Genomic DNA, 17,476 nt, shown 5'->3' with positions numbered 1-17,476 from the left:
ACAGTATTCACACAGTGCTGAGTAACTCCCTAACCAGTCCTGTCTGGGCACAGGTGACAGCTTAGTTTGCCTGGTGTCTATACAGGGTCTTCTAACTTGTGCAGGATTGTGAAAGGCTGCTGACAGTGGGTCTTGGCATGGAGAAGGATGATGCTGCAGGGATGTGAGGTTTTCATGAACATTTTTGAAGGCATTAAAGTGTCCTAGGATTCCTGACCTGGCATCAGAGTATGCTGATGTGGGCCAGTTTCCTGTCTGAGACTTTGAGAGATGGATGGAAAGAGGTGAATATTTCATCAGTCATGACCACCTTCAGTATTCACCGTGGGAGATGCTTTCCCTGTGTTCAGGGAAAACTTAAGGGCTAATTGTCAAAAGTTTTTTTTTTCTTTTAATTGTAACAATAAAAGAATAATTGCTATGGAAGATGCATATATTTATAAACTGTAAAGAAGAAAGTGAAATAATCTGTTAACCAAAGACCCAGACATAATTTCTAACAGCAATTTCATTTATATCCCTCTAACTCCACGCCATCAGCTTTTACACAGTCTTATAAACTGCTTATCTTAGAAATGTTTGGGAGAGTTAAAGACCTAATAAAGGTCTTTAATGATTTAAGTTCAAATAATACCAAAGACTTTATCATGAAAAACAGGAGTCACCTGCCCCACTACACTACCCCTTAGCCTTGATACACCAAAGCAAGTTTTAAGCATCTTTGTTTTGAGTTTCTTTGGTGGTTACCTCCAACAGAAGATGCTATTTATTAATTTAGCAACTTTAGTGTCTATTGACTTTCTACAGCCATAGAGGAGTCAGCTACTTCTATCCCACTCCTGTCTCCTCACCCATCCTTCTAAATATAGTTAAATCACTATTCTCAGATCTTTCTCCATCTCCTCCTCAACTTCAAAGAACACAATTAAACCCTCATTTCCTGTTCCATCAAATATAGATAGTATCTCTTTACTCTTCACTTTGTTAAAGGAACACTCGGCACCAAACCCTTTCCTCCCGCTTCTCTCTTTTCTACCTCTCAACCTCTGTCAGCCTGTTATATACTTTTACACTTTGTTTTGAAATCATTTTTGAGTTGGTTATGTTTGTCTAATATTAATTCTACAAGTTGAAGACCAGAAAATAATATTTATCTTATTTTGGCTATGGAAATATAGTTCACAGCAGATAAAGTAGTGAACTAGGATTAAATTTCTTTATGGAACCAGTGTCTCTACCCAATATAGAATATTTCTGGAACAAATTATCTTATTTTCTTTTGTTTTTAAACCCACCAATTTTCTTTATCTTATCCTCAAATCATATTTTCCATGCTTCAATCAAGCTATTTTTTTTTTAACTGATTCTACTTCTGTTCTTTCCAGTTCCCCTCCAAAGACAAAACAAAACTAAAAATATCTTTCTTCTCTTATTTCCTCTTGGTCTGTAACATTGTTGCCATACTGCAGTTTCTCTTCATTGCTCTCAGTGTTCAGAGGCGTATTTTTCAAGTCCTGAACAGCTTCCTCTTTCTTAATTTATACATTCATTTTGCTGAAGTGTATTCTCAGGTAACTTTCTAGAAAATGCTGTACAGGAGGTAGAATTCTGCTTTCATATCTGAAAATGCCTTTATTCAACTTTTCACTTAATTAATAAATTGGCTGGGTATAAAATTGTAAGTCAAACACTATATTACTCAAAACAGAATCTGTTTTTTTTGCTGGAATCTGTTAGCATCTACTTTTTATTCTTGGTGTTCTGAAAGTTTTCAATCATGTATCTATGTGTGGGTCTTTTTGATTCATTTGTTCTGGGCATTCATTGGGTCTGTTGGGGCTCTGGAAACAATACCCAAAAATATGGCCCTTTAACATGCTGAACTAATGAAGCCGACTCAAGATCTCTCTCTGATCGTCCCTACCTCCCTTTCTCTCTGATCCTCTTTCTGAATGTGCAGAGAAGGACTCTGTCTGCAATTTTTTCTTTTTTCTTCTTTCTCTCTTTTTTTTTTTTTTTGAGACGAAGTTTTGCTCTGTCACCCAGGCTGAGTGCAGCAGTGTGATCTCAGCTCACTGTAACCTCTGCCTCCCCAAACCTCCCACCTCAGACCCCCACCCCGACTGCAAGTAGCTGGGACTACAGGTCTGTACCACCACACCTGGCTAATTTTTGTATTTTTTGTAGAGACAGGGTTTTGCCATGTTGCCAAGGCTGACCTGGAACTCCTGGGGTCAAGCAGTCCTTCTGCCTCTGGCTTCCAAAGTGTTGAGATTAAAGGTGTGAGCCACAGTGCTGGGCCCGGAATTTTCTTAGTTGACCCAGAAAACTTCTTTCCAAAAGAAGCGCAGTTGTCTTAAGACTCCTTCCCTAGGAAGCTCACCAACTAACCAGGAAAGATTAATCACTGGGGAGAAGAGACAGGGAGCCATCACCACACCCACACAGACTATTAATTTATTCTTCTGAGAGTAGCAAGAAGAGATTACCTGGTTGACTTAATCTGCATAATAAGACAACTTTTCTCCACAGTGGAGTTCTACCCCTAGCCTTCCACCACCTCCCCTAGAGCTCAGAGAAACTTTTCCCAGGCCATTGTTGTTTGTGCTCATTCATTTCCCCTGAAAATCATTTGCTCCCACACCCATCATTCTCCATCTCCCCTTCCTCTGTGAAGAAGGATATAAAACCCTCACGGGGTTATTGAGTAGTCATTCTCATGGGATTTCCCTGTGCTTAGGCATGTTAAATAATTTTTCCCCCTCAATGATCCTTGTTTTGATGTTAAATAAATTTTATATGTCTTTTTCTCCTATTAATCTGTCTTTTTTTCAGTTCATTTTCAGTGAACCTTTAATGGATGGAGAGGAGGCTTTCCCCCACCCCTACGGGCCGTATCAATCAAAGACACATGTCCTTCATTTTAGAAAATTCTAGCCGGGCACAGTGGCTCATGCCTGTAATCCCAGCACTTTGGGAGGCCGAGATGGGTGGATCACAAGGTCAGGAGTTTGAGACCAGCCAACATGGTGAAACCCCGTCTCTACTAAAATTACAAAAATTAGCTGGGCATGGTGGCAGGCTCCTGTAGTCCTAGCTACTTAGGAAGCTGAGGCAGGAGAATCGCTTGAACCAGGGAGGCGGAGGCTGCAGTAAGCTGAGATCATACCACTATACTCCAGCCTGGGTGACAGCGCAAGACTCTGTCTCAAAAAAAAAAAAAGAAAATTCTACAACTCTTTTTTTTTCTTTTGAGATAAGGTCTCACCTTGTCACCCAGGCTAGAGTGCAGTGGCATGATCTCAGCTCACTGTAGCCTTGATCTCCTAGGCTCAAGCCATCCACCTCAGCCCCTCAAGTAGTTGGGACTACAGGTGTGCACTACCCTGCCAGCTAATTTTTGTAGAGACGGAGTTTTGCCATGTTGCCAAGGCTGTTCTTGAACTCCTGAGCTCAGATCTGCCCACCTTGGCCTCCCAAAGTGCTGGGATTACAGGTGTGAGCCACCATGCACAGGCTTCTACTATTCTTTTAAAACTTCTGTTGAGGTTCAGAAAATGATAACCCAAAATATGATACTTTGACATGATGAGTGCTTTCAATTAAAGAAAATTTAAAGGCCTAAAAAATAAGCTGCAGAATCAAGGTCTCTTTCTGACCTTCCTCCAGCCCCATCTTTCTGATCTTTCTGGAAGCACTGGGATGGGCTCTCTCTAGAAATTCCTTTATCTTACTTAAAAAAAAAAAAAAAAGTCTGAAGGAAATGTAATTATCTTAAAACTCCCTCCTAGGAATCTCATCAAATAACCAGGGAAGTTAACCACTAAAAGTTGTTACCGCACCCGGACAGAGTTTTCATCTGTTCTTCTGAGGGCAGTTCCAAGAGATTACCTAAGAAACTTTATCTGCATAAGATGACCTTTGCTCTTGCATAGTTTCACTCCTCGCCTTCCACGTTAGTCCCTTCTAGCTTTCAAAGATAATCATTTATAAAATAATGTCTGCCTCGCAGGTTCATATATCACTCCCTTATGAAGAGAATATTTAAGCCTTAACCATCTGTCTTCTCTTTGAATCTCATATTTTGTGTATGGCTTCTATGTTTATGCACATTAAATGAATTTCTATGTATTTTTCTTACATTAATCTGTCCATGGTTAGATCATTCCAGCAAACTTTCAGAGTTGGTAGAAGCAAAGTTTTTCCTCTTTCTTTTGTTTTAATGTTTTTCTCTTTTTGGACTTCCTGTCTTTTAGATCTCAAATCTTTATATCACCACTTTAGACCTTTTGTCTTTTTTTTTTTTTAATCACATTTTACATTTCTTTTCAAATCTATACTTGGGAGATTTCTTCAACTTCATTATTTAACCTCATCATTATTTTGGAAACCATATTTTTAATTTCAAAAAGCTCTTTCTTGTTCTCTGATTGTTTCTTTTTCATAACATCCTCTTCTTGTTTTGTCACTGTGACATATTTTCCTTAGTTTTCTCTGAGATTTTTAGAAGTCGTTGTTCATTTGTTCAATCCTTTTTTTCCCCCTATGAATTATCTTTGTTTCCTCTAAAATTGTGTTTGTCTGTTGGTTTATTTTTCCTTTTTCCTATTGCAGACTTTCCTCTCATGTCTGTTTACTCTTGGCTTTTCATTTCTGTTTAAGACTGAGGCAATAAGGAGGCGAATAGAAAATCTTAAGAACATAGGGAGAGCTTGTCCACTGTCAGGGAATGTTGATAATAAGTCATTCTTTTTGTTGAGAGTCCTGAAAGGCAGGAATGCAGAGGGCTTCACTCTGGACTTCCACATCCCATATTGGCCGCCCTAGTACTCCACAGGCAGTCTATTCAGTCTCTTCAGAGAAACACTCTCAGTGTTTTACCTAGAGGAGGTGATTGACACCTGTCTATGCAAGCACGGGTGTCAACTGTTGCACATATAGAACTTTAATGGGTTTCAGCCCCATTTTCCATTCCTGCTATCTAAGATCCTTTTCGTTTCCAGACTCAGATCACCTCTCACCTTCTGTGGAGAGACCTTGAGCTCTTAGCTGCAGCTCACTCCACCCGGCTGTATTAGCCAATATTCGTGCAGCTATTTCTGTTTCCAAGAAATTCGCTGAAATCTCTGTCTGCTGAAAGCAGATTCCTATGTTCTTCTTTGTTGTAGGCTTATGCTGTTTTAATTCCTGAGGTAGAGGATTCCTAAACTTAAATTGCCATATGGTACTCTATAATATGGTTGTATGTTAAATTGTAGCAAATGTATAAACAATGTTATGATGAAGATCCTGATAGCTAAATCATTACACACATCCATGGCTTTTTATTTAGAATAAATTGTGAGAAAAAAATTGCATTAAAATGGAAGCAGTTGTGTTTTAAAATAAATTCAACATGCATTTACCTTTAGGGTCCAGAAATCCCAGTCACAGGTATATACCAAGATAAATGAAACATAATTCCACACAAAGACTTGTACACAAGTGTTCATAACAAGTTTATTCTATGCATGATGGCTAAAGACTGTAAACAACTCAAATGTTCATCAACTGATGAATGGATGAACAAATTGTTAAACAGTGGTTCCTCCTTATCCACGGTTTTACTTTCTGCAGTTTCAGTTGCCTGCAGTCAACTTTGGTCCAAAAATATTAAGTGGAACATTCCAGAAATAAATAGTGTCCAAGTTTTAAATTGCATCCTGTTCTGAGTAGTATGATAAAATCTTATGCTGGCCGACTCTGTCCTGCCCAGGATGTGAATAATTTCTTTGTCCAGCGCATGCATACTACATACACTGCCTGTCTGTCAGTCACTTAATAGCCATCTTGGTTATCAGATTGGCCCTCATGGTATCACAGTATTTGTGTTCAAGGAATCCCTATTTTACTTAATACTGCCCTGAAAGTGCAAGAGTAGTGATAATGCCATATTGTTATAATTGTTCTATTTTATTGTAGTTATTGTTGTTAATCTCTTACTGTGCCTAGTTTGTAAATTAAACTTTATCATAGATATGTATAATGCCATCTCAGAAGAAGAAAGATTTGAATTTTAGAAGAGGTCCAAAATGGTTGTAGATTAGGCATATGGGTAATAGAAGATAGGCCTACGAATTAAAGCTGAACTGTCACCTGTGAGGCTGGAGTTTGCCAAAATTAAAAACAAAAGAATTTTAAATATATTTGAAATAGAGATGGGATCTCACTATGTTGTCCAGGCTGGTCTCAAACTCCTGGCCTTAAGCCATCCTCCCACCTCAGCCTCCCAAAGTGCTGGGATTACAGGCATGAGCTCCCATGCCCAGCCTTCGGATATTTCACTGACATGTACTTATGGCCACCTTGCCTATCATCAGATGCTAAGCACAGAGGCAGGATAGGATCAATCATCCCTCTCCAGAACCTAAGATGCCTACATATGCGTTAAACCTTTACCCTATACATGTCAATAGCATATTATAAGAATGACATCTTTGCTTCACTGCTCCCTCTTTTCATTTCCTATGTTGCAAAACATATAAATACTGTGCTTCTTGTACCCATTTGGGGATGCCTTCTCGGTGTGCCTTGAGTTTGTGTTTCCAATCTATAGTCCTTAAACTTGGCTCACCGTAAAATTAACTTTGATTTTTTTAAAGTCCATAGTGCCTGTTATTTTAACCTTTTGTGTCCACAGATGGCATAGTTGGCAGGATTCTAACAGAATCCATGGACACCCTGGACTCATTCTCTGGGACTCAGCACTTAGTACCAGAATGAACCCATTGTGTTTGGACCGACTCTGGAGGAACCACTGAGTATACAGGGTGAGTTGCCTGGAATCTGAACCTCTCTCTTTTTTTGGTAGAGATCTATTTCACTTTATTCTGAGATATTTCCAGAATCACTAAAAGGAGTAGTAAATCCTGGGTTTGCTAAATTCTTCCTGTGCTTGTTATTATTATTCTAAATTGCTAGGAAGGAAGAAAGGAAAAAATTAGGTCAACTAAGCATTGCTGCAGGTTAGAGTGGCAGTTTCTTTGATCAGCTGAGTGTTTTCAAAACTTTTTGTCTGGTCCAACCCTTTACATTCTATATGTGAATAACTGAGACAAAATTGCTCTTAAGATATGGGCCACTGTCTTCCTCCAGGCTGATTCTCGGGTACTCATAGGTGGCTAAAAATCATGTGGAGGTATTGCAGGAAATCCCTCATGACATGTAGTAGCCCAGAGAGCTTCACTATCAACAGAAGAACACTTAAATTGCAATAGATCCTCCGGGGGATGCTCATAAAGGTCAGTCATCTCGTGTTTGAAGCACCTCACTGCTTCAGCAGGTGCACATCTCCCAAGATGGAGAGGATTAACTCCAGGGTAAAAGCCTGAGGAGTGAAGTTCATAAGCAGCACATTTTTGACCCTGAACACGATTAGTTTGTTGCAGACAAGGGAGAAGGGGAGAGTCTCTTTATGTGGACAATTGGAAGAAGCTGGCTCAAAAATTACAAAAAGAATGGGATAGTTATCTCCAGGGGTATTTAGAAACTTCTAAAAAAGGGAATGATCAAATTGCTTCCATTTAAGAGGTGAGCCGCAAGATCCTGGAAACTGTTTCTCTACTGCAGAAATTGTCTGAAGTTTCCACTGTCTCACCTCCTCCTCTGACCATTCTTCTGATCCTCTAGAACCCTCTTATTCTTTGCTTTCAAAACTGCTAGCCACTCCCTCTTCCACCACCCACAGAAGTTTTGACACCATGTGTTAAAGAAAAGCCTAACCCACAGGGAAAACCTTCAGTGGCTCATACTTCCTGGACCAAGGCAGAACTTAGAGCTCTTACTAAGAAATTTCCAGATCCCACCCAGAATACTATTGGTTTTACTAAGGAGTTTAGTCTAGCTGTAAGAAATTACGAATCTTGGCCATTTAGCTCTTTGTCAGTTGGTTCACATGTTAGTATCTGAAAGAAAAGCAAGGGAATGGTGTCAAAGGCTGACTGGAAAGATCCACTAAACAGTTGTCTTTTTTTTTCTTTTAAAGTTAAGATCTCACTTGCTGCCCAGGCTGGAGTGCAGTGGTGTGATTATGAATCACCACAGTCTTGAACTCCTGGGTTCAAATGGTCCTCCCACCTCAGCCTCTTGAGTACCTGGGACTACAGGCACACACACCAGGCATGCACACCTGGCTAGCTTTTTAAAATTTTAAACATTTTTTTGTAGCGATGAGGTCCTACTATGTTGCCTAGGCTCGTCTCTAACTCTTGGCCTCAGGTGATTCTCCTGCATTGGCCTCCCAAGTCGCTGGGATTACAGTCATGAGCCACCACACTCGGCCTGAGAAACTATCTTCTTAACGAACAGCTGCAGACCAAGCAAAAGCTTGAGAACTGACAAACCATTTAGCCTAAGCAATTCCCCTGATATTTCCTAAGACCACTGACTGGTCTAAAGTCTGGCAATGTAAACAAAAACCAAACAAGATCGAGCTGGACTACTTTGAAAGATTTGAAAAGGTTATCAGACAATATTTGGGAATGAATGAAGAAAGTCTAAGGAATCATCCAAATGATTCTATTTTAAATTTACCTTCGTTAAGAGATTGGATGAGCCATTGGCCATGGTGGTCAAAATACATCAAATAAATTGGGATTCTAGGCCGAGACGGGCGGATCAGGAGGTCAAGAGATCAAGACCACCTGGCCAACATGGTGAAACCCCGTCTCTACTAAAAATACAAAAATTAGCTGGGCTTGGTGGCTAATAGTCCCAGCTACTCGGGAGGCTGAGGCAGGAAAATTGCTTGAACCCAGGAGGCGGAGGTTGCAGTGAGCTGAGATCCCACCACTATACTCCAGCCTGGCGCCTGGTGACAGAGCAAGACTCTGTCTCAAATAAATAAATAAATAAATAATAAATCGGGATTCTGTGCATACTTCAGAACTAGTGAAACTTGATGATAATTTGGCCAGTTATACAGAAGAAAAGCAACGAAACCACTAAAATCATGAATTTACAGATTCAACAACTTGCTGTTCAGTTCACCTGATCTAAACTGAGGCCTTGCTTTCAAAAAAGACTCAGAAACATCTAAAGATGTTTGTTGTTATTATAAGAAAACAGGACATCTAAAGAAAACTTGCAGAATACTGAAATGGTGCAGAAACAAAAGAAAGAAAAGGCAATGAGGGATGGGGACTCCGAGGGCATTGAGAGGGCTTTCCCCCTTCTTTTGCAATACTCTGTGGGAAGTGGAGCTATGTATATATAAATGGAGAACGAACCAAAGTATTAGTTGACATGGGAGCTACCCTTCCTGTTCTCAACCCTACGTTTTTAAAGAATGTTCTTCCTCAGAGTAATCAAACGGTTAAAATGGTAGGGATATCTACCCAACCGGTGACTATATACAAATCAGAACCTTTGCCTTTCCAACAGGGAAATTTAGATGGACATCCTTCTTTTGTTTTGGAGCCGTCCACACCAATACATCTTATAGGAGGAGATTTTTTTGGAACTTTATAATGCTCATGTTTCCTTTTTCAAAAAGAAGAAAAATGTTTTAAAAAAATAATTGAAAGAGGATTAACTCAAAATGATAAATCAGAAAATTCAGAACAGATAATCATCCAAATTCAATCATCAAGTATTAAGACAAAAAAAGAACTTGAGGCTTTATTTATTACTTATTTATTTATTTTGAGACAGTCTCATTCTGTCGCCCAGGCTGGAGTGCAGTGGCCTGATCTCAGCTCACTGCAACCTCTCCCTCCCGAGTTTCAGCAATTCTCCTCCCTCAGCCTCCCAAATACCTGGGATTACGGGCATGGAACATCAAGCCCAGCTAATTTTTTTGTATTTTTAGTCGAGACAGGATTTCACCATGTTGGCCAGGCTGGTTTTGAACTCTTGACCTCAAGGGATCCACACCCTCTTGGCCTCCCAAAGTGCTAGGATTACAAGTGTGAGCCACTGCACCTGGCCAACTTGATGCTTCATTAAGCCAAATCTCTTTAATTATTTACTGTCTGAATCATCCACCAATGTCATAAAAATTTTAACAGCACCTCTATATGGATATGAATGGATCCAAAGAAACCATTTCCAAATATTAAACAATAGCCATCAAAACAGGAAGCTGTAATAGGAGTAAAATCAATAATCAAACATTTTATTGATAAAGGATGGATTATCTCTTCCACCAGTCCTTGTAATACTCCCATCCTCCCAGTATGAAAACCTAATGGGAAAGGATGGAGATTTGTACAAGATTGGAGAACCATTAACAAGATTGTGATTCCCCATCTTTCAGTAGTCCCAAATCCCCACACATTCCTTTATTTAATATACCAGTAAGCAGCGAATTTCACTAACTGACTTATGCAGTGCCTTTTGTTTTTTAGCATACCAGTAAATCCTAACAGTCAATATTTGTTTGCCTTTACCTGGGACAGCTGTCAATATACCTGGACTGTTATGCCTCAGGGTTATGCTGAAAGCCCAACTTATTTTTCAAAATATTAAGGGCTGAGATGGCTGAGCTAAATTTTGAGGAAAATTCCACTCTACTTCAGTATGTGGATGATCTCCTATTATGCTTTTCCATTCTACATGATTGTAAAAATGACACCCTGTAGTTGCTGGAACAATTAGCTAAAACAAGGCATAAGTTATCTAAAGAAAAACTCCAGTTTTGCTTAACAGAAATAAAACATTTGGGACATATAATTTCTAAGGGGGAAATACATATAAATCCAGATCAAGTAACTGGAATTCTTGCATACCTAACTCCAAAGACTGAAAGACAGCTTAGGAGTGTTTTAGGCTTAGCTGGCTACTGTTACAGTTGGATACCCAATTTTTCTCTCATGGAACAGCCTTCATATGCATTGCTGAAAGATCAACCTGACCCCATACATTGGATATCATAAGAACAAATAACTATTCAATAAATAAAGGAAAATCTTACAAAGACCCCTGCTTTGAGCCATCCAAATTATCAGCCATCCAAATTATTATTTTTCCTTTCTGTTTATGGAAGCCATGGCATCATCCTGGGTTTCCAACCCCAAAACACAGAGGAAAATGTAGACTTATTGGCTATTACAGTCAGCAATAGACTCTATAGCTCAGGGGCTTCTCTTGTTGGATGGCCATTTCAGGCATTATCATGTTTTTCAAGGCTACTCAAGAAACTGTAATGGAGGCTCCCTTGACTATATATGTACTTCATTCTGCAGAAGCTTTTTTTGAATTCACATCATACACAACATTTTTCTGTCAACTGTCAACTGATTGGCTTTATTCCAATGTATTTTCACCCTCTGCTCCACACATTACCCTCTCTTGCTGTAATACTCTTAATCTCACAAGTTACTTCTTGAAGCAGCTGAGGAGATACCTCATGACTTTATAGAACAGCATACACTCTATATGCTGTATTGTTCTACTGCTAATAGAACAGCTTTTGATGCACAGTCAGAATTTACAGGAGACACCACTGCAAAATGCTGATGTTACCTGGTTCACAGATGGATCATATCTAAAGGATAAATTTGAAAAACACCAAACAGGCTATGTCATTGTGTCTCATGTAGACATCGTAGAGAGAAATTTCTTGCCTAAAGTAAAATCAGCACAGTTGGATGGATTAATAGTACTTACCATAGCTTATCTAACTGGCCAAAAATCAAGTAACTAATATTTATACTGACAGCCATTACACTTTTGGTGCAGCTCATGTCTTTGGAATGTTATAGAAATAGCGAGGCTATTTAACCTCCTCTGGACATCCTATTAAACATGGCTCTCAAGTTTCTGATATTCTGGAAGCCATCCAATTACCAAAAAAAAAAAAAAAAAAAAAAAAAATTGGCTATTGTTAAGAGTCCTGGACATTCCAAACACGACTCCCTGGAGTAAAGGAAATCATTTTGCTGATGCTGAGCAAAAAAAGAGTGCTTAATGCTAATATCAAATGAAACTTTAGAGATGGCCATGTTTAAAGTGAAGGAGCTCAAGAAAAGGCTCCAAAGAAGAAAAAGCAAATATGACTAACTAAGGGAGAATGCTTTTCCCCCGACTTGCAAAACATAATATAGACCCAGTGACAGAAAAGCAAATCCCTATTTTGCCTTTGGGATATCAATTTCCTACGTTACAACATGTCCATGAGTTCATTCACTGGGGACCTGAGAAAATTGCATGGGGAAAACACTATTACTGGAAACCCTTACCTACAGTAGGTCATAAGGTTTATGCTAAATGTCCAATTCGTCCTATATATAATCCAGGAAAGCCTCTTCTGAATCTCAAGGGCATTTCCCTTTGCCCACCAGACCTTTCAATATTTGAGAAATGGATTTTATCTACTTACCTCCAGCTCAGGATTACAAATATGTATTGATTATAATTTACATGTTCTCTCAATGGGTTGAAGAATTTCCTTGAGAAAAAGCCACAGTTAAGCAGTAGGAAAATGTTTGATGGAATGGATAATTTCCTTTTGAGGAATTCTTTCCAAATTACATAGTGATGGAGAACTCATTTCAGTGAATAGATAATTCACTTAATGTATAATGTGGCCTATTTTCCAATATTTTTATTGTATATGCCATCCCCAGTCTTCTGATTGGTGGAATGAACATATCAAAAATAAAACCCAGCTGGAAAATTACTGAAAGCTTTTCCTATTACTTGGCCCAAGCCTCTTCCATTGGCTTTGCTTAACCTAAGAGCAGCTCTTAGGAATAGTACATCAGTTATCCCATGAGATAATTACAGGTTGACCTATGAAAGTGAATGGCAGTTTATTTGAACCAACTTTATTGAAAGGAGATATACTCCATTATTGACAAGGCTTAACTAAACTTCTTTCTAAAAAACTAAATTGTAAAAAGAGCCTTAAATGCAATAGAGGCAGGACTTGGGACATTAAGACAAGTTGAGAATGTATTTAATGACAAAAGACATTTACAAGAAAAGTTGATACTTAACAAACTAACTAGAATAAAAAGAAAACTTCTTTCAGAAGGAAACTGAAGTTTGAGAAGTTGCATGGAAAGATAATGATGCTATTGCTAAATGGATAAATCAAACTGCCCAGCTAACGAGGGACTGTGCCAAAGCCCAACAATCAGAAAAAGCATGGGTTCAAACTCAACAAGGTTATTGACCATGCAATCCATATGGAAGCAGAAATGACCTCTAAAACATGGCCGATAATTTTGGATGCAGAAGCACAAGGTATACATTTATGGAAAACACATGGGCCCTCTTCTTCCTGGAAAATTACTAACAGGGTACATAGCCTGTACTCTTAGAGCTTCAGCAACCCACATATACAGTAACCAGAAATATAATGCAGTACAGCTAGTAGAAATAGGGATCATTTTAAATAATGCCCTTGTTTTCCCAATGAGCAGTTGATGGGACCATACTAAATAATAATATTTGGAATCCAATTTCAGTTTTAGATTGTAAATGAATTCAGGAAGAATGGTACTGTCCCCAAAACATCTGGAATCCTGAAATCATGGAAACATGGTTCCTAATTTCTACCCCTATTCAAAATAATATATAGGAAAGGGACGTTTTTGTTTGGAAGTGAAGACAAATAAGACTGTAAGTGTTTTAGATCTTACTTGAAAGCAGATAGTATTTGATTTAAATTATACTGCCATTTAGTGCACTACTGGATTCATAGGAAAGCTAGCTTTAGATATAATAATGAGGACACTGATAATCAAATATTTTGGGAATTGGAACTCAACCCTATTCAAGTTGTACTCCCAGCAGAAAATGAATGGTAAGTTAAGTAATTAGATATTATAAATCATGAGTTAATTACAGTTCTGGATAAATACACTCAAATATACCAAAAAGTGCATATAAAAGCAAAGGGAGAAGGATGATTATTTGATTAAGCACAAACTATCAAAATGTATGTTCAGAGTTCTTTTCTATATGTTATTTCTTTTCTTCATTGTCTTTAGCTAAATGAACCTCTCAGTTGTTCACTGTATTGTTTATTATTTTTCTAATATTTCTGTTACAAATGTTATAAATGCTACAGGAACTGCAAATGTCATAGAAAGAGTAGAATTCCAGCTAAAATTATGTTACTTTATCAATTTGAACTAACAGCCATAGAATGTAAGTAAAGGCAGTCTTCTATGGCCCATTTTGTCCAACACACTTTCTCCTCTACTCTGACCAAGTGGGGAAAGGCTTCCCATTAACTTTTGTTTAGCCCTAAAGTCCCAAGGCTTACAAAAGATATCAAGCTGGATATTCCTCCACCTGACTCCTCAAGTCCCTTACCAGTATGACTGACCATGCAATGCATCGTTGCCTCTAAAGAGTCTCTCCTAAGGAAGTAATCCTTATTACAATCCTGATCTCGTTTCTCCCTATGCTAATGAGAATACATTAGCATAAAACAAGGGGTTTTGGCATTCTGGAAGGAAAAATAGGAGCCTCCGCGTCTTCACTGGAAAACCAGATGATAGCACTTCATGTAGGGGTGAACGATAGCATCAGGACATTACAGAATTCTGATTTGATCCCATATGTTCTCTCATTCTAAACAAACGAGACCTAGTCTCTTCACATTTCTTTCTTTCTTTTTTTTTTTTTTTTTTAAAGATGGAGTCTCACTCTGTTGCCCAGGCTGGAGTACAATGGTGTGATCTCTGCTCACTGTAACTTCCGCCTCCGGAGCTCAAGTGATTTTCCTGCCTCAGCCTCCTGAGTAGCTAGGATTATAGGCACGTGCCGCTACACCTGGCTAATTTTTTTGGGTAAAGACGGGGTCTCATCATGTTGGTCAGGCTGATCTTGAACTTCTGACCTCATGATCCACCTGCCTTGGTCTCCCAAAGTGCTGGGATTAGAGGCATGAGCCATGCACCTGGCCACATTTCTTATTATTTGGTCTTCAAAGCCCTCCTTTGGAGGATTCTGACCAAAAGTGAGGAATTGTCAGCAAAAGTAAAATTTGAAAGAAAAAAAATCTGTAAGAGGCCCAATGTAGGTTTGACATACAGGTAATAGAAACTAGGCCTATGAGCTAAAGCTGAACTCTCACCTGTGAGGCTGCAGTTTGTTGAATATTTCACTGACATGTACTGATTGCATCCTTGCCTATCAGATGAAACATGAAGGCAGTATAGGGTCAATCATCCCTCTCCAAATCCTAAGACACCCATGTACTCGTTAAACTTTTGCTGTATATCCATCAGTTACATGTTTGCTTTGTCTTATGTATAATGTCACTAAGCACCAATCAGAATAGTCAGAATAGCTTCTTTCAGAGATACAATTTGTAACATATGTATATATACATGAAACTTAATATACAATATGTAAATATATGTAAGATATATTTGCAAATGATGACTTCACTGCCCCATCTCTCATTTTCTATGACACAAAATGTGTAAATACTGTGCCTCATGTAACACACTTTAGGATGCATTCTCAGTTTATACTGTCTGTATTTGTGGGCTATAGTCCTTGTACTTGGCTTAGAATAGAATTAACTTTGGTTTTTAAAGTCTATCGTGGCTGCTATTTTAACCTTTTGAGTCAATACCTGTGGTATATATAGATATATAGTATCTATGGTGAAAAACATACTATATATAGGTCTTAATACTGTCCTCAGTTTCAGGCATCCACCAGGGAGCTTGGAATGCTTTCCCCCATAGGTAAGGGAGGACTACTGTATATTTAGACAACAGAATGCTGTTCATAAGTAAAAGAGAACAAATTATTGATACCATAACAACATGAATGAATCTCAGAAATGTGTTGAAAGAAGCTAGACACTAAAATGACCATAATGTATAGTTCTAATTTATATGAAATCTAAAGTAGGCAAAAATAATCTGTAGTGACAAAAAGCAGTTTAATGGTTATCTGGGGCAGGGATGAGGGCCAAGAAATCTTTTGGAGGTGATGTAAATCTTCTATATCCTGATTGAAATGGTATTTATAGTGGTTTATTTGTCAAAACTCATCAAAGTAAATAGGTACATTTTTGTATGTAAATTATATCTCCATAAAGATAGAAATATTATGGAGAATAATATTATGTTTGTATTTTAAAATAATCTTTACAGTGTTTTCTTATTACATTTCTTATTACAAATTTTCTTAATACATTGTCACCAAAAAAATAAAAGCAAGAGAAACTTCAAAGAAATTTATTTTAGAAAATGAAATTTCATCATAATCTCACACTGCTCTCCACTCCCACCCCACCCCAAGATACAGACTCAATGATTAGTTTTGTGTTTGTTCTTCCAGATTACCTAATAAATATACTAATACATATCTATGCATACAATTTTTGTGGATGTGAAATGTTACTATATACATACTCTTGCAACTTGATTGTAACATTTTTAAGGTTTTTGGCTCCTGCAAAAAGCCGTTGCTTTCCCCCATAGGGAGGGCCTAGCAAAAAAACCCTTCATTTAATAGGTCTTTACATGTTAAATTCAGTGTTTTTGTTTGCTGATAAGCATTTCCTCTTGCACCAAAAGACAATATTTTAATAGGATGGGTGTGGTAGCTTGTGCCTGTAATCCCAACATTTTGGGAGGCCGAGGAGGGAGGATTGCTTGAGGCCATGAGTTAGAGACCAGCCTGGCCAAGAATTATACACATTTTTTAAAATTAGCTGGGTGCTAATTTTTAGTATTCCCAGCTATTTGAGAGGCTGAGACAGGAAAATAGCTTGAGCCCAGGAGTTAGAGGTTATAGTGAGCTAGGATCATGCCACTGCACTCTAGCCTGAGTGACAGTGAGATCCTTTCTCAAAAAAGAGAGGATATAAAGGAGGAAAAATAAAGGAAGGGAGGGAGGGAATATTTTAACAACATTTGCTGGTATTATTTTTTACTAAAATCACACATTCTCTAACTTTTAGCCTAAGTTCTTGTAGCCTAAATTGTTTCTACTACTAAAAGGAAAGCAGGTCTCAGTGGGACTCTGGGTGGTAATTGGGACCGAACAGTGACTTGGTGTGGATTAAGGCTGCCCAAAGAGTGGCCAAAAAATGAGGTTATAGGAAGATTTGAGCAGTGAGTGGCAATGGTCTATCTCTGCCAACCAGAAGAGGCTCTGGTTCCCACAGTCATCTCAGATTAACAGCAGATTTCTCAGCAGAAACCTTACAAACCAGAAGGGATTGGGGTGCTATCTTTAGCCTCCTTAAACAAAATAATTGTCAGCCAAGAATTTTGTATCCAGCAAAACTAAGCTTCATAGATGAAGGAGAGATAAAGTCTTTTTCAGACACAAGTGCTGAGGGAATTTGCCACTATCAAACCAGTACTATAAGAAATGCTAAAAGGAATTCTAAGTCTTGGAACAAAACCTCAAAATATACCAAAATAGAATTTCCTTAAAGCATAAATCTCACAGGGCCTACAAAACAGTAACACAATGAAAAATAACAAGGTATTTAGGTACTAACTAACATGAT

The 17,476-nt window shown here is 38.3% G+C and overlaps 1 protein-coding gene across 1 annotated transcript in view; it reads left to right on the top strand.

Annotated features, from left to right (window-relative positions):
• Positions 1–17,476, top strand: part of BCAR3 (BCAR3 adaptor protein, NSP family member) — a 294,360-nt gene that overhangs the window by 28,871 nt on the left and 248,013 nt on the right. The window contains exon 5 of the mRNA XM_012439670.2: positions 6,680–6,809. The gene's annotated coding sequence lies outside the window, so the exon portion shown is untranslated. The remainder of the gene's footprint in view (positions 1–6,679; positions 6,810–17,476) is intronic.

Source organism: Aotus nancymaae, unplaced genomic scaffold (genome assembly GCF_030222135.1).
Source record: "Aotus nancymaae isolate 86718 unplaced genomic scaffold, 86718_ANA_hifiasm-v0.15.2.pri h1tg000122l, whole genome shotgun sequence".
NCBI lineage: Eukaryota > Metazoa > Chordata > Mammalia > Primates > Aotidae > Aotus > Aotus nancymaae.
Note: the sequence above shows the minus strand (reverse complement) of the source record. Positions and strands in the feature narration are given on the sequence as shown.